Here is a 21,001-nt window from a genome sequence, read left to right as displayed (position 1 = left end):
CCAAACTAATTTTCCCCGAGGTCGGCTTCTACCAGTTTTTCCATTCACCTGTAAGGGATTCGTGATAGTATTTTGCAGCCGTGACTTATTCAACTGATAGTTCGGTCATTTTCACATCTGCCTGCACCTACTTTCTTTGTAATTGGAATATTATATTATTCTTGAATTCGATGGGTATTCCGCCTGTCTCATGTATCTTGGTCACCAGATGGAAAAATTTTTTCGTGGATGGCTCTCCAAGGCTATCAGTAGCTCTAAAGGAATGTTGTCTACTCCGGGGCCCTTGATTCGACTTAAGTCTTTCAGTGCTTTGTCAAATTCTTCAAGCAGTATCATATCTGCCTGCTCATCTTCCTCTACGTCCTCAGGTACATCTCCCTTGTATAGATCCTCTATATACTCCTTCCACCTTTCTGCTTTACCTTCTTTGCTTAGGACCGGTTTGCCCGCATCTCGTGGTCGTGCGGTAGCGTTCTCGCTTCCCACGCCCGGGTTCCCGGGTTCGATTCCCGGCGGGGTCAGGGATTTTCTCTGCCTCGTGATGGCTGGGTGTTGTGTGCTGTCCTTAGGTTAGTTAGGTTTAAGTAGTTCTAAGTTCTAGGGGACTTATGACCACAGCAGTTGAGTCCCATAGTGCTCAGAGCCATTTGAACCATTTTAGGACCGGTTTTCCATCTCTTCAAAAGGTGGTTCTCTTTTCTCCAAAGCTCTCTTTAATTTTCCTGATGGCAGCATCTATATTACACAAAGCGATATAAGCTTCTACATCCTTACATTTGTCCTCAAGCCATTCCTGCTTAGCCATTTTGCACTTCCTGTCAAGCTCATTTTTTAGACGTTTGTATTCCCTTTCGCCTGCTTCAGTTATTGAATTTTATATTTTCTCCTTTCATCGATTAAGTTCAATATCCCTTGTGTTATCCAAGGATTTCTGCTAGCCCTCTTCTTTTTACAAACTTGATCCTCTCCTGCCTTCACTATTTCGTGTCTCAAAGTTACCCATTATTCTTCTACTGAATTCCTTTCCTCTGTTCTTGTCAATTGTACCCAAATGCTCCCTCTGCAACCCCCTACAACCTCTGGTGTTTTCAGTTTATCGAGGTCCCATCTCCTTATATGCCTGCCTTTTTGCAGTTTCTTCAGTTTTAAATTGCAGTTCATAAGCAATAAATTAAGGTTAGAGTCCACATCTGCCCCGGGAAACGTCTTACATTTTAAAGTCTCGTTCCTTAATCTCTGTCTAACCATTGTACACTATGTGATCGTAAGTATCCGGACACCTGGCTGAAAATGACTTAATAAGTTCGTGGCGCCCTCCATCGATAATGCTGAAATTCAATATGGTGTTGGCACACCCTTAGCCTAGATGACAGCTTCCACTCTCGCAGACATACGTTCAGTCAGGTGCTGGAAGGTTTTTGGGGGAATGACAACCCATTCTTCACGGATTGTTGTACTGAGGAGAGGTATCGATGTGGGTCGTTGAGGCTTGGCACGAAATCGATGTTGAAAAACATCCCAAAGGTGTTCTATAGGGTTCAGGTCAGGACTCCGTGTAGGCCAGTACATTACAGGCGTGATGTGTGGCTTATGAGCAACCGCTCGACCATGAAATCCAAGTTTTCTCAGCTCCCGCCTAACTGTCGTAGTACTTGCCGTGGATCCTGATGCAGTTTGAAATTCCTGTGTGTTGGTCAGGATGGATGTCTGCCCATTACACACGACGACCCTCTTCAACTGTCGGTGGTCTGTGTCAGTCAACAGACGGGGTCGGCCTGTACGCTTTTGTGCTGTAGGTGTCACTTCACGTTTCCACTTCACTATCACATCGGAAACAGTGGACCTAGCCATGTTTAGGAGTGTGGAAATCTCGCGTACAGACGTATGACACAAGTGACACCCAATCACCTGACCACTTTCGTAATCCATGAGTCCCGCGGAGCGCCCCGTTCTGCTTTCTCGCAATGTCTAATGACTACTGAGGTCGCCGATGTGGAGTACCTGACAGTAGGTGGCAGCACAATGCACGTAATATGAAAAACGTATGTTTTTGGGGGTGTCCGGATACTTTTGATCAAATGGCATGCAATGAATCTGAAACCTGCCGGTGTCTCCTGTCTCTTCCAAGTATACAACTCTCTCTCATGATTCTTAAACCAAGTGTTAGCTATGATTAAATTATGCTATGTGCAAAATTTTAACAGGCGGCTTCCTTTTCCAGCCCCCCCCCCCTCCCCCCTCTCTCCGTCTATATTCACCTACTACGTTTTCTTCTCTTCTTTTTCCTCCTGTCAGATTCCAGTCTCCCATGTCTATTAAATTTTCGTATCCCTTAACTAACTGAAAAATTCTTTTATCTCATCATACATTTCCTCGATCTCCTCCTCAACCGCTGAGCCACCTGGCGTATAAACTTGCACTACTGTGGTGGGCGTGGGCTTCGTGTCTGTCTTGGCTACAATAATGTGTTCACGATGCTGTTCACAGCAGCTTATCCGCATTCCAATTTGTTACTCATTATGAAACCTAGTCCTGCATCACCACTCTTTGATTTTGTATTTATAACCCTGTATTCCCCTGACGAGAAGTTCTGTTCCTCCTGCCACCGAACTTCACTAATTCCCACTATATCTAATTTTAACCTATCCATTTCCCTTCTTAAATTTTCTAACCTATCTGCCCGATTAAGAGATATGACATTCCCCGCTACAATCCGTAGAAAGCAAGTTTTGTTTCTCCTGATAACGTCTTCCTTCTGAGTAGCCCTCGCCCGGAGATCCGAATGGGGGACTACTTCACCTCCGGAATATTTTACCCAAGAGGATGCTGTCATCATTTAACCATACTTTACAGTTGCATGCTTTCGGGTGAAATTACGGCTTAGTTTTCCCTTTCTCATCCCTTCGCACTACTAGCACAGCAAGGCCGTTTTGGTTGATGTTACAATGCCAAATCAGTCAAACATATAGACTGTTGCCTCTGCCACTGTTGAAAATGCTGCATCTTCAGGAACCACCAGTTTATCTGGTCTTTCCGTTGTGGTTGCACCTGACGGACAGCTGTCTGTATCACCGAGGCACGTAAGCTTCCCCACCAATGGGAAGGTCCTTAGTTCATGGAGCGGTTACTCATATAGCTACTTGAATGTTTCAGCCTTTTGGATTGTGAAACGAACTGTGCGGTGTTTGCAATGACTATGAAGCTAGTGCTCGAACAACGTGGTATACACACACAGTATTTTGTTTCAAGTACAAGAAACAGACGGAACAAACGCGACTCCAGTGGAACTTCCTGGCAGATTAAAAATGTGTGCCGGACCGAGACTCGAACTCGGGACCTCATTCTGGAAACATCCCCAAGGCTGTGGCTAAGCCATGTCTCCGCAATATCCTTTCTTTCAGGAATTCTAGTTCTGCAAGTTTCGCAGGAGAGCTTCTGTAAAGTTTGGAAGGTATGAAACGACGTATTGGCAGAAGTAAAGGTGTGAGGTCGAAGCGTGAGTCGTGCTTGGGTAGCTCAGTTGGCAGAGCACTTGCCCGCGGAAGACAAAGGTACCGAGTTCGAGTCTCGGTCCGGCACACAGTTTTAATCTGCCAGGAAGTTTCATATCACCGCACACTCCGCTTCAGAGTGAAAATCTCACCCTGGCGACTCCAGTGATTTTTTATGGGCTTTGTTCTTCTAAATAGATTTATTTATTTCTGTTCACAACTTTAATACTAGGAAGTATTTAACTTCAGAAGAAATAGAGCAAAATGCGTAAAGTTAACGCTTTCCCTGAATTTCACCTCTGTATCATTGCAGATGATGTTTTATTATACAGAGTGTCCCAGAAATGTTCTAGGGGCTGTAGAAGGTATCTTTAGGAACAAATCTGTGACAGGAACCCGTGTCCACAAAAGCAATCTAACGACGCTGCAGAGCGTGGAAATTACAGGCGATGGCGCCAGCCAGTAAGTCATCCCTTCGGTGCTAAACATAACCTTGTCCACTGACGATGTACGTTTATTTTTATCTTGTATATCGACAAACAGTAATGGTTTAAACGGGTTTAGGTTAAAAATAAACTACAGATGAAAAACCTGCATGTGAAACCGTCATCCTCCAAAGCAACAGAGCATCGCATTCACTGGAGACAAGGCCTTTCTACACAGAAGCTACTTTGTTATTCAGTGGTCGCGACTGATCGTGACAAATAGTCGCAATCAGCGAATAACAAACAACATTGCGAGACGGTCCGTCGGCGTACAAAGTCACATTAGGTGCCGAAACGGTGGTCTAATGGCAGGCGCCGGCGCCTTTAATTTCAAAGCTCTGTAGAGTCGTCGGATGACGTGTCCGGATACGGGTTCCTATCCTCGATTTGTTCCTCAGAAAACCCTCTACAATGGCTCGAAGTTTGTCACAACATTTCTGAGGTACTCTGTATAAGGCAGATGCTTCTGGTATGGTAAGAGAAGTAGAACTGTTGTATTCAGGGAGTGGTGAGGTTTTATATGCTTGAGTTCTTCGAAATTTATCTAGATTAATGTGAAGATCAGAGTCAACTGTCCGAGAAACCGAAGTGACCAGATTCTATACCTTCACTAACTGCATGGCATTTATGTACTCCTAGAACAGGAGATTGTGAGCAATGTAGAACGAATTTTATTCGAACAATTCACCAAGTATAAACGTAGGTTTCCGCTTCCATTGTCACATTCAATAAAATTTTTCTGGGTTTGTGACCGCATCGTCAATATACACACATCAAAAAAGTTTTACGTCAACCCGGTTTCCAGAACTCCTGAAGATAGACGTTGACTGTGGATATTGTATCACAGGCGCAGTCCATTATATTGTTCAGAGATGTCACTAAACCAGCCCAAAGATGTAAACAACCATGCATGACCAGCTCCAATTAGACAGAGGGGTCCGACAGCCGATCACTTCCAGTCATTCCACCAGGAAGAAGGTACACGGTTCGTGTTGGCTGTAGTTCAACCATGAAATGACAATACCGCGGTTCGATCGCGTCCGCATTGTTACTTTGTGCCAGGAAGTGCTCTCAATAAGGGAAGCGTCCAGGCGTCTCGGAGTGAACCAAAGCGATGTTGTTCGGGCATGGAGGAGATACAGAGACACAGGAACTGTCGTTGATATGCCTCGCTCAGGTCACCCAAAGGCTACTACTGCAGTGAATAGCCGCTACCTACGGATTATGGCTCGGAGGAACCCTGACAGCAACGCCACCATGTTGAATAATGCTTTTCGTGGAGCCACAGGATGTCGTGTTACGACTCAAACTGTGCGCAATAGCCTGCATGATGCGCAACTTCACTTTCGACTTCCATGGCGATGCCAATGTTTTGCAATCACGACAGCATGCAGCGCGGTGCAGACGCGCCCAACAACATGCCGAATGGAGCGCTGAGGATTGGCACCACGTTCTCTTCACGGATGAGTGTCGCATATGCCTTCAACCAGACAATCGTCGGAGACGTGTTTGGAGGCAACCCGGTCACGCTGAACGCCTTAGACACACTGTCCAGCTCGTGCAGCAAGGTGGGTGTTCCATGCTCTTTTGAGGTGGCATTTTTTGGGGTCAACGTACGCCGCTGGTGGTCATGGAAGACGCCGTAACGGCTGTACGATACGTGACTGCCATCCTCCGACCGATAGTGCAACCATATCGGCAGCATATTGGCGAGGTATTCGTCTTCATGGACGACATTTCGTGCCCCATCGTGCACGTCTTGTGAATGACTTCCTTCAGGATAAGAACATTGCTCGACTAGAGTGGCCAGCATGTTCTCCATACATGAACCTTATCGAACATGCATGGTATAGATTGTAAAGAGCAGTTTATGGACGACGTGACCCACCAACCACTTTGAGGGATCTACGCCGAATCGCCTTTGAGGAGTAGGACAATCTGGACTAACAGTGCCTTGATGAACTTATGGATAGTATGCCACGACGAATACAGGCTTGCATCAATGCAAGAGGATGTACTACTGGGTATTAGAGGTACCGGTGTGTACAGCAATCTGGACCACCAAGTCTGAACGTCTCGCTGTATTGTGGTACAACATGCAATGTGTGGGTTTCTTGGGCAATAGAAAGGACGGATATGATGTTTATGTTGATCTCTATTCCAATTTTCTGTACAGGAACCCAGGTGATGCTAAAAAATTTTTGATGAGTGTATATAGAACTACCGACGTTTTGGTGCTTGTTGCAAGCGACATTCCTTTTTATTTACTGCTTAACGAAAATTTTGTTCCTTATATACCTGCAGGCATAGCTGTTATCTAATTCTGATAGGATTACATCCCTCCTCTTCGTCCCAAAGAGCCTATCACATAGGTAACAGCCATGTCTGCAAGTATATAAGAAACGAAGTTTTCTCATTCAGCAGTAAGCAAAAACACACTGAAGAATGTAGCTTGCTACAGGGACCAAAACGTCGGTAGTTTTATGTGTATACTGACAATGAGGCCACAAACCCAGAAAAATTTACCAAGAATTACTTTTTCCGAGGCTTTTAAGCCATAATGCTAAATACGGGTCGTTTCATAATAAACCGCAGGATGACGACTGACTGTAGAAGGTGGATTTTGTGTGGAAAGAAACGAAACTGTCCAGCATCTTATGACGAATGGTGTGATCGCAGTATTTCCTTTCTTTCACATTCCACACTACTATTTTCTTGTGTTCATCCCGTATGATATAGTTTTACCCTTAAATATACAACTAGTCATTAAAACTGCAATACCATAAAGAAGGCATGAAAAAAATGTAACGGGCAACGAGGCCATTTGGGATCCGCGCGAAGAATATGCTGGAGTCCCTTGGCGTGGGGCATGCACATTTCCAAATCCGGAGTTCTAACCGTCTGCCACACTGGTTACTGGAAATGGCTCTGAGCACTATGGGACTCAATATCTGAGGTCATCAGTCTCCTAGAACTACTTAAACCTAACTAACCTAATGACATCACACACATCCATGCACGAGGCAGGATTCGAACCTGCGACAGTAGCAGTCAGGCGGTTCCGGACTGAAGCGCCTAGAGCCGCTCGGCCACACCGGCCGGCCTGGTTACTGGAGAGGCCCTGAGAAACTTTAGATGTAGTGCTGTACAGGACAGACAGCATTCCTAGTTATCTTTTTAATCCGACATTTTAAACGTTCGTCAGAACTCTGTAGCTGTATTTACGGAAACAGGGTGATTCCGTTGGCTGCTCTGTTGTTTTGCCTGAACGTGTGTTGAAGATTCGTTTGCCTCCAGATTTCCCTGTCTTCGATACCGAATTACCCGCTATCTTGAGTGTTCTGGCGTAATCACAAACGCCAGAACGAAGAAGCAGAACGTAAGACTAGAGAAGGCAGTGAGGAAACGGTGGCCAATGGTGCGTGGAACTGGACCGCGCCCCAAGCAACAAGTGCACATGAATGACGCTCTAGCTAGCCTCGGCCGCTCAGATCGGCCCGAGTCTGCAACGTGATTAGTGCTACGCTGTCAGATTGTCGTGATTGGTATCAAGTGTTTCCTTGGACTCTGTGTACAGCAAGAACTGTACTGTTTTCGTTTTCGCCATTTGCTGTAGTAAAGTTAAGTACTGTAAATTTGCTTTCTAGAAATAAAACTACTGATGTGTATGATTGAATTATAGTATAGCATTCCGAGAACGCTGCAGCCCATAGGCACTCTATTAGTGACGAGTGGGCAAGACCCCACAATGAGGGTGCTGGAGCAGATGAGATGTGCCGTTCCCGCTAAATTCCTCGTCTCTCACGACTCCCTGAGTGTCCTTGAGTATCTTCAACGCTTGTGTCCAGCTGATGAAGCAGCCCAGGACATCTAGAATGCCCTTCTCCACTTACAAAGGCTGAGGAAGGAGGTGGCGGGACCCAGACACAAGGCGGGGAATGAAAGGACTGATGTAGCAACCAGGGAGGCGTGTCGTGATCATCAGTTAGTTCATTCATGCGTCGATTGATGGAAGACTGGCCAGAAAAGCCAGACAGTAAGTTGCGTCAAGTAAAGCCCAAATCGCAGCAGTGGCGCACCTCTTTCCAGCCACGCAGGCAGGATGAGGTCCTCCTTACTCGTCTTTGCACAGGCTACAGCGCTATGACGCATGGCCTCTTGCTCTGGCGAGAGAACCCTGAAGCGTATAGTGCTTGAGACGTGCAGATCACTGTGACCACATTTTTCAGTTTTTATTTTTTATTTTCAGACCAGAGGACAGCGGAAGATTTGTCGACAGATCTGCCCTGTTCTTTAAGTGCCATACAGACGATTGTAGTTAGGGTTCTAAGGTTTTGTGATATGTTATACGTTTCAAACGACTTAGGTAGATATTCTTAGGGTTACTGGCTCACTTGTGTTTTAATAAATAATTAACCTGTCACATTTCTCTGGCAGCTATTTTAGCTCTTCTCTCGTAGTTCTTGTTTTACTATCAGTTTTAGCACCTTTCAGGTATTTTACAGACTGGCTCACTCTTGTTTTCTTAAGTTGGCAAGCGGATACACTCTCATGTGCTGTTATTTTAGCTCCTCTATCATTTTACTAAATTTTTAAGCAGGGATATAACACTTTTCATCCTTTCTCCTTTGTTTCAGGGCGCGTGAGATGGAGTGACTGTGTGGGTCAATGCGAATGAGGTAGGAATGGGTGAGTGTGTGTCATTTTGTAGGTTTACTCATCACTGTGTCACAATGTTTTTAGCCATTTTCTCCACATTCGTTTCTTTTAATTTTTGTAAGGGCGCTGATAACGGCGCCGTCGAACACCCGTAAACTCAAAATTCTTTCTCCCCCCCCCCCCCCTCCCCTCTATACAGGTTGAGTCACTAACTACTGCTAACTATAGTAGCTGAAAAGTTTGTGGGACAAAAATTGCATGGGACCACGGGGATCATAATATGACGTTGGTTTTTTGTTGTTAGGTGGGGTCGCTTCAGAGATAAGAAGATCAACTTTTTTTAAATGAGATGCTGTAGTTTGGTACTTATTTTCTAGTAGCGGCTATCGACACGAATCCAGTAATGTGTAACAGTAGGGTTTTGAAGGTCAAAGAAGGTCAAAAAGGTGGCATGAACGTCCATTTACAGAAGGTGTTCGAAGTGATGACCATAGGTACCAATGCAGTGCTACAATCTTCTTATCATGGATTGAGTGGTATTCCTTATCACATCGACACTTCTCGAAGCTCATGCTCTGACAGTTCTCTCTCGCATATCTTCAGGTGCAGTTGGAACGTCTTTATAAACAATGTCTTTCACGAACCCCCCCCCCCCCCCCCAAGAAAAAATCTAGAGCCGTCAAGTCTGGCGAACGAGCCGGCCACGACACATATCCTCCGCGTCCAATCCAACGATTTTGGCATTATCTCTGCAACTCATTTCTATCTATCAGAAAAAATGTGCCGCACACCCATCGTGTTGGTACCACATTCTGTTCCTTGTTCCAGTAACAGACCTTATGTTTCTTGCAGGAATGTGGTGTTCTTCCTACCATTAAGATTTCCTTCGATGAAATAGGGGACTATAATTATGCCCTCCAGAATCTCACACCATACATTCACCGACCACATATTTTGTGTGCAACTTGCCGCAGCCAACATGGATTTTAAGTTGCCCTATAATGCATATTATGGAAAATAATATTTCCATGCTTCGTGAATGTACCATCGTCAGTAAATGCAATAAAATTAATAAATGTGTCATCCCTCTGAATCTGAAGTTGAGCATAATGGCAGAATTCAGTGGGACGCAGACAATCCGTACCAGACTGATATGGTAAGGATGATATTTACGGCGATGCAGAACACGAACAATACTGCTTTAGCTCACGCCAGATTCCATTGGGATTTGACACGAACTAACACAAGGATCTCGAACGACAGTGGAAAGAGTACCAATTTCCGTTTCCTTGATAGTAACTTTCCTTTGCCAGATATGTTTCTGATGCGTTAAAGATCGAGTTGTTCTCAGTTTATCGTACACACATTGAAATTTACGACGTGTAGGATGAGTACGTTGACGGTATCTTTCACGGTATAAGTCTCTAGCTCTCACTGAATTGCGTTGGCTTTCTCCGTAAGTGAGAAGCATACCGACTTGTTCTTCGAAGGAATACATCATTCACATTCGCTTGATTCGACGATGCTAGTCTTACCGTTCGTATTGGTGTTGTATTGCGAAACCGTCGAATGGTGTTTAACTGTCAATGGCACATTAGATGGATACGCCCTTCGCCGAGTATTTACTATTTGCACGATATACGAGAGAGAATTGCCAGAACATGTGTATCGATAAGTGCCGAAGTCATAAAAAATGCCACTCAATCCATGATAAGAACATTGCAACACTGCATTGATACCAATGGTCATCACTTCGAACACCTTCTGTAAATGGACGTTCATGCTGTAAGTAGGCTGTTTAGGTTTTCTTATTGGTAACGACACGTAGCGCTCTGTATGAAAATCACTGGCTGTGCTGTGTGTAGTCTGTGGCTAGTTTGCATTGTTGTCTGCCATTGTAGTGTTGGGCAGCTGGATGTGAACAGCGCGTAGCGTTGCGCAGTTGGAGGTGAGCCGCCAGCTGTGGTGGATGTGGGGACAGAAATGGCGTAATTTTGAGAGCGGATGGTCTGGACGTGTATCCATCAGAAAGAGTACATTTGTAAGAATGGATGTCATGAACTGTTATATATATTATGACTTTTGAACACTTTTAAGGTAAATACATTGTTTGTTCTCCATCAAAGTCTTTCTGTTGCTAACTGTGCCTATCAGTAGTTAGTGCCTTCAGTAGTTTGAATCTTTTATTTAGCTGGCAGTAGTGGCGCTCGCTGTATTGCAGTAGTTCGAGTAACGAAGATTATTGTGAGGTAAGTGATTTGTGAAACGTATAGGTTAATTTAGTCAGGGCCATTCTCTTGTAGGGATTATTGAAAGTCAGACTGCGTTGCGCTAAAAAATATTGTGTGTCAGTTTAAGAACAGCCATGTACAATTTTTCTAAGGGGACGTTTCAATGCCACCTTTGTGACCTTCGTTGATCTTCAAACACTTTACTGTTACACATCACTGGATTCGTCTCGGTAGCCACTATCAGAAAATAAGTACCAAACTTAGGCACCTAATTTAAAAGAATAAAACAAAGTTGAACTTCATATCTCTGAAGCGGCCCCACCTAACAACAAAAAAAACCAACGTCATATTACGGTCCCCATTGTCCAATGCAGATTTTTTCCCACAAACGTTTCATCTACTATCATACTTTCGGAGTTATTCTAGGTGTCAATAGTTAGTGACTCACCCTGTGTGTGTGTGTGTGTGTGTGTGTGTGTGTCGTTTAACGCTCTGAAGTCTGAAGTATTATTGTATTTGTGAATGACTGTTACACGTCATATCCATTGCTTTAATGAGAGGACAAGCCGTGACCAGTTGTTGCTGTGTTGCTGGAATGTGCCGAATCCGTGAACACATGCTCAGTTGAAATGCAATAAATTTCATTCAGACGGATTAGCTCCTGTCCACTGAGTAGCACGGTTGTAGAAAGAATCATTTGCGCGAAACTTATGTTCTCCTTTTTTCACATGATGTCCTACGAACTGTGGTTGGCGTGGAACAGACAGATTCCATATTCCTTCACTTCCGAAAAGTTTTAGACACGATGCCGCACTGTTAGCGAAGGTGCAAGTGCACCGAATGCGTTCCCAGATATATGAGTGGCTCGGAGACGTCTTAAGTAACAGAGCCCATTACATTGTCCTGGTCAGCGACTCTTCATCAGAGACAAAAGCATCGTCAGAAGTTTGTCACGAAAGTATGGTGCGACCGCTGTTACCTTGCATATACATGTATGTTATGGGGGACAGGATGAGTAGCACTCTGCGGCTGTTTGCTGATGACGTTATGGTGTGCAGGGAAATGTAGTCGTTGACTGACTGTGAGAGGATACAGGATTCGGACAAAGTTTCTACTCGGTGTGATGAATGGAACCTAGCTCAAAATATAAAAAAAAAGTGCAAGATAATGCACATGAGTAGGAAAAGCACACCCGTAATGTTCGAATACAGCATTTGTAGTATGCTCCTTGACACCGTCACGTGGATTAACTATCTAGGCGTAATGTTGCAAAGCAGTTCACGGCACGAGAATGTAACGACTGTGGTAGCGAAGGCGAATGTTCGGTTTCGGCTTATTGGAGGCATTTTAGGAAAGTGTGGTTCATCTGTAAAGGAGATCCTATATAGGACACTAGTGTGACCCATTCTTGAGTTTTGCACCATTATTTGGGATCCAAACATGGTTGCATTAAAGGACGACAACCAAACAATTCATAGGCGGGGTGCTAGATTTGTTATTGGTAGGCTCGAACAGCACGCGGTTATTATAGAGACGCTTTGGGGGCTCAGAAGGGAATCCCTGAAGGGAAGGAGACGTTCTTTCCGAGGAACGTTATTGAGAAAATTTAGAGAACCGCCATTTGGATTCTACTGCCACCAATGTACATTTGCGAAAGGACAATAAAGATAAACTAGATAAACTAGGTCTCACACGGAGGCATACAGATAGTGGTTTTTCCATCGCTTTTTTGCGAGTTGAACGCGAAAGGTAACACTTGTCGTAGCTGGGATTCACAGTAATACAAAACCTTTTGAAGGACATCATCTTTACGCCAGTGACTGGTACTAAGTTTATATTACACACTATTGCAATTTCGGCCCTAGGCCATTATCAAGTGCTGATATTACGGCTTACACTGACATTCGTTAAAGTCGTAATATCAGCACTTGATAATGGCCTAAGGCCGAAACTGAAATAGTGTGTAATAAAAACTTATAACAGTCACTGGCGTAAAAATGATGTCCTTCAAAAAGGAAAGGAAACGGCTACGGTTGTACAGGGTACCCTCCGCCATGCACTCTACGTAGGCCTGTGGAATACGTATCTACATGTAGATGTAGATGCAGCGGTGAGGGATGTTTCAGTAGTAGGCACGTATTAACCAACGTTTTTAGGCGTTCTTGTTTATACTGCCCTTGTTACTCCACGCGAATTCAGAAACTTGAAGTTTGAAGACAGTGACTGCGACACTAGCCACACAAGTATGTTACCTATACGGCTCTGTTACATTCGACTATTTCCTCAGAGGAGAAAAGACGGAGATATTACTTGAAAAGGCTCAGATTCTGTCCCGTGATCTTCTTCATTGTAGCGTTAAAGAAGTACAAAATTCCTGTGCGCCACTGAATAATCGTCTGTTACTCTTCGGTTTCGGTATTTAATCTTCTTCGCGGCATAACTCATCGCCGAGCCCCTATCTGCGGAGGCGTCGCCGCCGTGTTCCCTGCACCGCCCTAATTTTTTTGCGAGACACTTAATTTAATCTGCTGCAGATGAGGCATTGCTCCATCCGGGTGATTTATGAAAATGCACTGCTCGGGGAAACGTGACTGTAATTAGAACGCCAAAGGCCGATTGCGACACTGAGAGGTTTGGAGTCTCCCTCTCGCCTTCTCCCCTTCACTCTCCCTGCCTCTTGTTCGACGATCTGCCTCCTCATCAGCGCTCCCCCATCTTTTCGACACCATGTATGCAGCACCTGTAGATAATTTTGCTAGTGAGGGAAGGTAGAGGGAATACACTTGTATCTTCATGGATGGCTGATGGAGATTAAACTCCCTTACGGTTTTTGCTGTTTATTCCGAACGTGGTCTTGCGAACTGCGTTCTACTGTCTCTAGTTAATGCTCGGAGCTTCTTCTGTCCAGTAGATACAGCACCAATCAGAAAATTTAGCTTTTAGCTACTGAAGCACAGAATTTATGAGTTGTCAAAAGTTAAATTCTCCAAGTTAAAATGTAGATGGTTTAAATGCTAATATACTAATCAACGATGTATAGTTAAATTAAAATATGCTCTCTAGAACTCGCCAACATAGTCAACTGCTTCGGGTAACTGCAAAAGTACCTTGGTTTGTTTCCTAAGATGTCATTGTTGTGAATTAGATTGGAGAAGGTTTGTTGAGATCATTGCTGTTATTGTTTTGTCTTAAGGTCTTAGTAACCAATACTAGCAGAACACTCAGACTTTTGTAGATGTCACAGTTACTTATAACGAAGTACTGTTTGAAAGAAGTTGCGTAGAGGAGATATTCAGATCTCGATAAAAATGCAAAGTAGTGCAAATATAGGTTGCCATCTTCAAACATACATAAATTTAAGAATTTGCACTTCACAAAACGCAAAAACTTAATATCGTTTGACTCCAGCATCAGTGTGTTACAACTGCAATCAGTCAGTTAAGCTTGGGCTCTAAAATTGTTTTATTGTTTCCCAAAGTCAGTCCCGGTTACTACATACGATACTGACTGCCATGAACTTCAGAGAAGCTACGAATACGACTATTCTAGTAATCCGGCAATTTCAGACGCTCAAAGTAGATTGCTGACTGTCGCTTTTGCTCTAAAAGGAGAGTAGACACGCTTGGTAAGCTACTCATGAAACATTTATTTTGAACGCCGAAGTGAATCAATGATACTCCGAAATGACACAGCGTTCCTGACAATTCAACTTATGATCTACAAGAACACTGAATTGTCTTTTTCCACGTCAGGGTATATTAGCAAAGGTTTGTAGTGACTTTCATATGGCGTAAGCTACAAACTTACTGATCATCATCTCCAAAGCATGAACATACCTTCCGTTCAAAAGAAGGTTCCAGCTACTGATATCGAGGTCGTACAATCATGGGATGATGACGATGAGCAGTGGGAGTATGTCTTTTTGAAGAAGAAAAGTTGTGAGTTTGATTCTCTGGCACGAAGATACGCAGTTTCTGCAGTGGTATTACATAGACGAAGTATAAACGAGTGGACTGCACTATCCGCATCCCCCACTAAACTTTATTTCTTGCGTATCTAGTTCTGTGTTTAAAATTAGGTATACAGTCTGTTACGTTATTGAGAACTTATCATTTTCCATATTTCATGTATATTCAGGTTACGCAATAGCGTGCGTCCTGCTATGTTATAACGCTGATTTTGGAAGGTTAACTCAACGCTCTCTGGACACTGAACGAGGGTTATTCCTTGGAGTGAAAATGGGTTTGCGAAACTCATTACTCGAGGGTCTTATTTCGAGCTTCGGTTCTAAACGTGCTACAAACTGACTGTATTAACGAGGTTGATGTTGCTATTCCATTATATTGTTGACTAACATTGTGTAAGAATTTGCGACGTAATGAAATACTTCTAACATGCGTGTGTCTATAACAACTGTGGTACGTGAAACGAATATTTCTTATGCTTGATCCCACCTTCAATGCACAACGAATTTTGTCAACGTGAATTACAGGGATGTGCGAAGGATGATTCACAGTTCTTGCAATTCTGCATGGTTTCGTAATTAACGTAACTGATGTTATAGTGAAACTTGTTTAACACCCGTTCAACCTCCACGCAGTGATGCTTACTGACACAAATTTGTGCAGACGCCATGCTTAAAACTAACTTAGCGTAATTTCAGACTTTACACTGTGTAGATATGCAGCGCTGGTGGATGCAGAATTCTCAAGGTAACGGTGCAAAGGAGTCTAATGGGATACACTTATATGCGTCGCCGATTATTGTAATGATACTGATGTAAACTAAAATGAAACTATTATATTATAAAGGATGTGTGTATCTCATGGGCTCTATAAAGCGGATCGCTGACTGTGGACGATCGCAGAGCCAAAGATACTGCTTCTGGTCTTAGATTGTAGTGTAGGAGTAAGAGAGCGTTTGGCACAAAGATTTGGGTATCTGTCTATGAGCGAGAGGATGCAGTAGGCAGTATTTGTGGTGTGCTCTATAAAGCCACCAGGAGTTAGATTATCATGTAGGAACTACGAGTACAAGTATTATTGGTAATATAAATACGGAAGCAGAAATCTTTTCGCAAGTAAGGTAAAGAAGTTAAACTTTTATGACTTTCTTTTGGCCAGTGGGTTAGTGTAATTGAGTTGGCTGATAACTGATAACAGTGAGTTCTATGTTGAGTAAACCCAGAATGTACTTAAACAGATTTGATGTTTAGGCTAGTTAGATACTTCCCTTTTGTGATGTTTCTAAGATTTGTTAACACAGGTGTACGTAATTTGATGATTTGTATTTATGCTTATTAGTGAGGTTAGTTAATACTGTCTATACAAACCTCATTATTTGTGACTCAATTAATGAAAAGGATGTAATTTTTGTGAGAAACGTAATTTCAGTTGTCAGACATTTCGAAAAGCCAAACTTAGCTTCCAATACACTTTCTCTATTGAAAAAGTCAGTGTTAGTAATTCATCCAAGTCACTACCGCCTTTCTGTCCGGGTCATAAGTTTTCCGAAAACATTGAATTTTTTAAAATGATTTCATTTATCAGCCAAACGAATTTCATATATATTTCAAAATATTACGGCCTACACTAAACACCGCTGAACTTGTAGCTAGCATATTTTATTCTTCTTCAAGAGAGACCGTAATACATCGCGATCTAGCGTTGCTACTTTACAGGTAAGACAATTTTATTTATTTGTTATGTGCAGGGACCAAAGTTATCAGTTTGAACAGGGCCAAAGGATTTAGTACCTAAGGTGCTGAGTGTATCTTGCAAGTGACTGTATTTCTTTATTGGTCTTAAAAGTTGATTTGCTCAATCAGTTCGTATAAAGTTTTTGCTAACAATAACAAAGAGTAAGCACACCACTTGCAATTACAACACACTACACGATAACTTCAGTTTTGTATGTGTTACCGGCCAAATCCGATTTTAGGATGAACTAGTTTCACCTACGTCAGACTCGTTCATCCTGTTACAGATAGTATAAAGCAGTTTAGCCAGGTCGAATCGATTTATCCTAGTTAGAATTTACATGCTTTAGGATAAACTGGTATATCTTAGTCTGAACTAATTTCACCTATTTTGTATTTTCTATAAGCTTTTCAAAGTATACTGAATAAAGGAATAGAAATAAAATAGTCAATATGATTCATTGAAGTCTTTTATCAACTAATCAGTGATATCACATCCATTACTAGATCAACTTACATATATCCATCCACAGAAATCACCTTATCTGCAATTTGCTTATTTACTTGTTTTTGCAAAGTTTATTTTGGTGACACTTAGAATTGCAGAGTATTTGTTTTCCTTACAACTGCATTTGTTTGTTGTATAGTTTTACTGCATTTCACGAAGCCTTGCCCTGATCCAACAGAATGTTTTGTGGCTGCAGTCCTTTAAGATGTTTCAATTTCCTGGTTAATATCTCCCACATCTAGAAACTTCTGAATGCAGACGTCGAAATCAGTTCCAAGAAATAAAAAAAAAGTAAAACAAATATATTTTAGTATTTTATTACAAACATTTATCGAAAATTTTAATAAAATCATAACTGCAATAATTTTTTGAAGTACACAGTGTTTGGTGCCAACATTGTAGAGGCCCTCATCAGTCTTTTGAAGTATTGCTCCAATTATGTTTCGAAGGTCACTTCTGCCTTTATCTACATCTGGAACAGGTAAGGTTACCTTGTCGCCAATGTCAGCTGGTGGATGGGATTTGTCAGAGGAAGCTTTTACTCTTTTACCTTGAATTTCTTTTTAAATTTTCTGTGGCAATTTTTCTATCATTTTGAATATCGTTTGTGTCTGTTTTCACAATCATCGTCACTGTCTTTGTGCTATTCAGTATTGCTGTCATCCTCGTTTGCCTTCTTTGGGTAATCTTCATCCTTATGATTTCTTGATGCTACAAAGAAGTGGAAAGTCCTACTCTATGTTCGATTCCGAATAATGCTCTGTAAGGTGATTCTTTTATGCCAGAGTGGTAAGCTCGATTTTTCATGAATTGAACATACCTTAATCCTTCCGACCACTTCGTCAAATTGTTGTCCTTTAACGAAAAACTTATCATATTTTCAGTGTCTTGGTTTGAACGTTCAACAGAACGCTGACTTCGGCTGTGCCTTGGTTTTCCATGCACAATTTTCAGTTCTGACCACAGCTTTGCTAGTTCACTTATAACATTATTGACAAATTCTATATCATTATCACATTGAAGAATGCATGGCGCCCCTACAGTTAGGAATATGTCATTCAAATGGTAAGCCACTTCTTCAGCCCTCTTTGATGTTAACGCACGAAGGAGAACAAATTTTCTGTGATGGTCTTGGTAAACTAGAATGAATTTTAAATTCCCATCTGGTTGTGTTTGGAAATCAGTCAAATCGACTTGGCATCTGCTATTCATTTCCGCTGGTAGAATTGGCTTTGAAACTGGCCCTCTTTCCTTTTTGGTCTTCCTTTGCTGAAAAACATCACACATTGATAAATAGATGAACACCAATTCCTTAGAGATATTGGCATATTTTTTTGATGTCTCAGCTAACGTCCCATCGCGACCACCATGACCCACAGCTACATGGGCTGCGTGAATCATATCGTCAGCTGGAACAAAATATTTTATATTTCCTTCACACCGTGCAATAAGTCTTTTCACATCACAAATTTTCAAAACAGCAAATCGTTTCAGTGTTCTTTCTTGTAATGATGTTCTTTTTTCCTACTTTTCCACGTCTTCTACTTGTTTAACCAAATCCGCATATTCGTCTGATGGCAACACAGTATAATGAGAAGACTTTTTGTTTTCATTCTACAAAATTTCCTCCAGAAACTATTCTCTCCACAGCTTTTGATTGGCTTGTCTACTATACGAATGCTGATCCACGTCGAAACGACTCACAGTAATTATACCAGGATTCTAATAAAATCTTTTAAACGCACCAGCAACTTAACATGCTCACTCGCCGATGCAGTGCGGTTGATAGATGCGAGGGGTGAGCCAGAAATGATTCAGGGAATCTCTGTTCGCACAGGCAGCCACATGCGTTCCGACTACGCAAAATTATTTCAGACTTTTACATTCCAGTTTATTCTAAAGCATGTAAATTCTAACTCCAATTAACTGATTCGACCTAGGCTAAACTGTTTTATCCTATCGGTAACAGGATGAACAAGTTTGAACTAGGCGAAATTAGTCCAGCCTAAAATCGCGTTTAGCCAGTAACTTATGCATTCCCAGTTCAGGCATTCATTCGATGTATTACAAAAAAATCTTTAAAGGATGTTACAATTGGTGACAGCTCTGCCAGTCGCTTGCTTTGTGAAATTTTTTATATTAAAGTATTAAAGTGGTCATATATATATATATATATACATATATATATATATATATATATATATATATATATATATATATATATTGCAAGTTAGTAAATTGTGGTTGACAGAACAGAAGAATGCCGATGAAATGTGGAATATATATATATATATATATATATATATATATATATATATATATATATATATATATATATATATTGCAAGTTAGTAAATTGTGGTTGACAGAACAGAATATATATATATATATATACTCCACATTTCATCGGCATTCTTGTGTTCCTCCTTGTTTTTTATTGATTTGATTGTTGAATATTTTGTTGTCTTTGTCTTGTACTCTGCATGTGATTTACGATGCCGTGCAAAAGCAAGGTCCGGCATGTAATCTGACAATTAAAGATACCGAAATGAAGGATTCTCTGATTATTCACAACAATGTTCAGAATGTTAGTAACCACTCTGCGGTGCAACTGTTGCAAAGCACCACAGAAAACATAAGTTGCTTTTCACAAAATAATATACAGTTTACCGACAGCATGATTTCATCTAGTTTACCATCTGATCACTGAGGTAGATATTGCTAACACGCAGATGTCAGAACAGGATTTTTTACCGAATCAGGTCAATAAAGTTCCCAATTCTCATATGGTCAATCATAATGCAAATGGTATGACAGAGGACACAGTAGTAGAAAGTATTCAATCTGTTTTTAAAATCTGTCAGATTTCATTAGCGGTAGGTAGTTATGCAGATAATGCAACAAACGAGACGTCCATGGTTGTAGATGATGACCCCACGTAACAAAGCACAACACAGGTGACACCACACGCAACAATTCAAAAGAATATGAAAGCGATGCTACAAAATACCACGAAAATCACGGTTAAACAGAAAATCATAGCTGATGAACAGCTCGCCAGCATACAAGAAAAGCAAGATGACACCAGAACTCAGTTCAATCATTAATTTTTTAACATATATGACGAGCTTAAATCGTACACAGAAACGACTGAGAACCGTTTTAACAGGTAGATATAGATACTAAGGCCAGTGAAAAACGTCTTTGTGGTAAAATTGAAGCTATAGCCAGACAGTGCGCAGACAGCATCAAATCTTTTAAAGACGACATTAATGCTGCAAGCCATCAATGTAGTGTAACATATAAAAAGCTTACAGATGAATTAAATCAGTTAATGAAAGAATAGATCAACAAAACACTCGGTTAGTGCATATCTTAAAGCTCACAGTGAGACTTCAGAGAAGCGGTACAAAGACTTTGTACGTAACACACAGAGGAAGACAAACAGTTTTTACAGACAGGTAGTCAAACGGCAGTTGTTCAATAGTCGTACAATTCATGTTGAAGTATGGTATAAATTCTGTTACAGACGAGGTTAACGGACGAAGTGTGATATTTGTAAGAGGTAAGTTCCATGTCGTCTTTGAAACCAACAGTGGCGCCGTCAACAATACCGTCGAGCGGCACAATGGCACGCCACGGCTTACTTCAAAGCAATGTAGCGCGACGCCGAACAAAATGAAAATCTGCTTCACATATATCAAGCCTACTGACGTCAAAGTTGCTTCCTTTTACTCGTAATGCCAATCTGATCTAACAGCAGTGCGCAGATCCTATGAAATTAATCGCCAAGTTATCACCACCAAATCAGTCAGCAACAAAATAACCAGAGTTCATTATTACGAGCACCAAACTGTCAAGCATATTACTTTGAAAACATCTATTTCCAAAACTAATCACATCTACATTCATCTCAAAAATGTTATGCC

Source organism: Schistocerca americana, chromosome 4, assembly GCF_021461395.2.
Source record: "Schistocerca americana isolate TAMUIC-IGC-003095 chromosome 4, iqSchAmer2.1, whole genome shotgun sequence".
In the NCBI taxonomy this organism is placed as follows: domain Eukaryota; kingdom Metazoa; phylum Arthropoda; class Insecta; order Orthoptera; family Acrididae; genus Schistocerca; species Schistocerca americana.
The sequence above is the reverse complement of the archived record's forward strand: the minus strand, read 5'-3'. Positions refer to the sequence as shown.